General features: G+C 44.2%; 1 pseudogene; it reads right to left on the bottom strand.

Annotated features, from left to right (window-relative positions):
- Positions 1–1,418: 1,418 nt before the first annotated feature.
- Positions 1,419–2,189, bottom strand: LOC139011759 (ferritin light chain-like; annotated as a pseudogene).
- Between the last annotated feature and the right edge of the window lie 431 nt (positions 2,190–2,620).

A 2,620-nucleotide genomic window follows, 5' to 3' on the forward strand; every position in this document is an offset into this window, starting at 1 on the left:
ATTATTCTCCATGAAGGTTGCCTGACCAACAGAAGAGAATGTATGATAGTAGTTTAGTTTCCTGGTTTGCCCCCAGCCAATAACATCTGAGCTCCCTTCTTTTTGATTTTGGAATTTTAAAACATAGGTCTTTCTGCACTTACTTCAAACTTATTGTCTCATAAAGTATAGAAGTATGAGAAAGAAGAAGAGAAAAAGATGACTCATAATCCTACACACTTAAAGGCAGCTACTATAAATATTTTGGAGTATCTTTTCCCTTAAAATTTTCCCCATTTTTCTCATTTTCAATTTCTGGTCAGGCACATGCCTAGGTTGTGGGCTCAATCCCCAGTAGGGGGACTACAGGAGGCAGCCGATCAATGATTCTCTCATTTCTCCCTCCTTCTCCCTCTCCCTTCTCTGAAATCAATAAAAATAATTTTTAAAAAAAATATATTTTTATTGATTTCAGAGAAGAAGGGAGAGGGAGAGAGAGATAGAAACATCCATGATGAGAGAGACGATGTTTATACCTTTCTATTTATTCTTTGTGCATTGCATATTTTGATTCTTGAAACTAAAACAGTAAGCATTAAAAACTGCAACTTGCAGTGAGAAATAACATATTATTTTCCAGTGGAAATTAAGTAGAGGAGGGCACTAGAGAGTCTTCATCTCCTCCAAACCATCAGTGGCAATGGTCCCAGTTGGATACCAAGTTCACCCAACTGCTGGGGCAGACATGCATGCAGTGTAGAAAATGTTTTAGCGACATCATTTATAGTGACATCGTGTGTGTATGGCAGGAAACATAATCTACATATTTCACATGGGAATGGAATTTGCCTTTTTGAAAGAATGTGCATAAGATCTTGCATTTCTTTCTTTTCTATTCTCCTTCTCTCTTTTCACTTATTTTTTAGACACCCCATTCATTTCAATAAAGACAGTATAACGTAGTAGTTAAGAGCCCTATAAAATCTGGTTTCAGAAAGATTGGATGCACAATTTAATTCTAACACATGTTAACTGTGTTGCTCTTAAATTTATTTTCTGTAAGTAGGGATAAAGTAATAGGAAAGATGTGAGGAATAAATTAGTATGCAGGTAAAGCACTCCGTGCAGGACCTAGTGAGCAAATTCCTGGCTTTTACTATTAATGGCAGTCCTACTATATTTTAAATTACACTCAAGTTGAGGCAGCAGTGACTGGTGAATGACAGTGTGTGAACATAATCTTATAAGATGTCCAGTTTCTTTAATTCTTTGTTTTTCCCCTGCAAGAAGCTTTATTGTTTCATTTGGTCCAATGCATGGGAGAGGGCTTCAGGGTAGTTGAAAGAATGGCTAGTAGTTTCAGGGAGAGGCTCAGGTAAAAGCCAGACACCAGGGGGATGAAGAGGGACCTCTCAAAGGCTTCTGGGCTCCAAAGGCTCTTAGTCCTGCTTGAGGGTGAGCCTTTCCAAGAGATACTTGCCCAGCCCAGCCTGGGGGCCGGCCAGCCTGTGGATGTTAGTCAGGTGGTCGCCCATCTTCTTCTTCTTTTTCTAAAATATATTTTTATTGGTATCAGAGAGGAAGGGAGAGGGAGAGAGAGAGAGAAACATCAATGATGACCGAGAATCATTGATTGGCTGCCTCCTGCACGCCCCCCACAGGGGGTCGAGCCCGCAACCCCGGCATGAGTCCTTGACCGGAATCGAACCTGGGACCCTTCAGCCTGCAGGCCAGTGCTCTATCCACTGAGCCGAACCAGCCAGGGCAGTCACCTATCTTCTTGATTGGTTTCACCTCCTCATCCAGGAAGTGGTTCTCCAGGAAGTCACAGAGATGAAGGTCTGCGCGGGTAGAGCCCAGAGCCTGCAGCTCCAAAAGGGCCTGGTTCAGGTTTCTCTCCAAGGCCAAGGCGCTTTGCATGGGGTCCTGAGTTTTGCCCACTCATCTTGGGAATGATGAGTGGGCACGTCCTGGAAGAAAATGTGGCCACCACGCTTGTTTTGCAACTTTAAGGGATGCTCAGCACCCTCAGGCTTCTTCTCTGACAACTCTCGGAAAAAGTGGCCCACGCCATGGAGAGCCACATGGTCCTGGATGATATTGAAGTCCAGAGAGAGGTAGGTGTGGGAGGCCCGCAGATGCAGGCTGGCCAGGCGGTTGACCGCAGCCTCCACCTCGGTGGAGTAATTCTGATGAATTTGGGAGCTCATGGCAATAAGGAATTAAGGTAGAAAAAAAAAATGGTGTGTTGGCTGGTCCCTGAGGGGGTTCTGAAGGTGGTGACTGGCTAAGACTCACGAGGGTGTTCGGAGGCTGGAAGAAGGAGCGTCCCTGGGTCTGTTCCGTCCAAACACTGTTGAAGCAAGAGACAGATCCGGACCGTCAAGGGCAATACTAAGTTTCTTTAATTCTTGATAACACAACCCATTAATCTTATTTCCTCTTCCTGTGCCGGTGTGGGATGTATGAGGAGGAACAGAAGATTTGACAATCAGCGGAAGGAACAAAACGGAGGTATTTTTAAGTGGGCAGAAGCGAGGGGGACATAGCACCTCACTCTGAATTGAGCAACGTTAAGTTTTTCATGATTCCCGAGGTCCTTAATAGGCTTGATACTCTGACTGCAAATACCTAATGATTG

This window comes from Myotis yumanensis, unplaced genomic scaffold (assembly GCF_028538775.1).
Source record: "Myotis yumanensis isolate MYYU_CA2020_CCGP unplaced genomic scaffold, mMyoYum1.0.hap1 SCAF_5, whole genome shotgun sequence".
NCBI lineage: Eukaryota > Metazoa > Chordata > Mammalia > Chiroptera > Vespertilionidae > Myotis > Myotis yumanensis.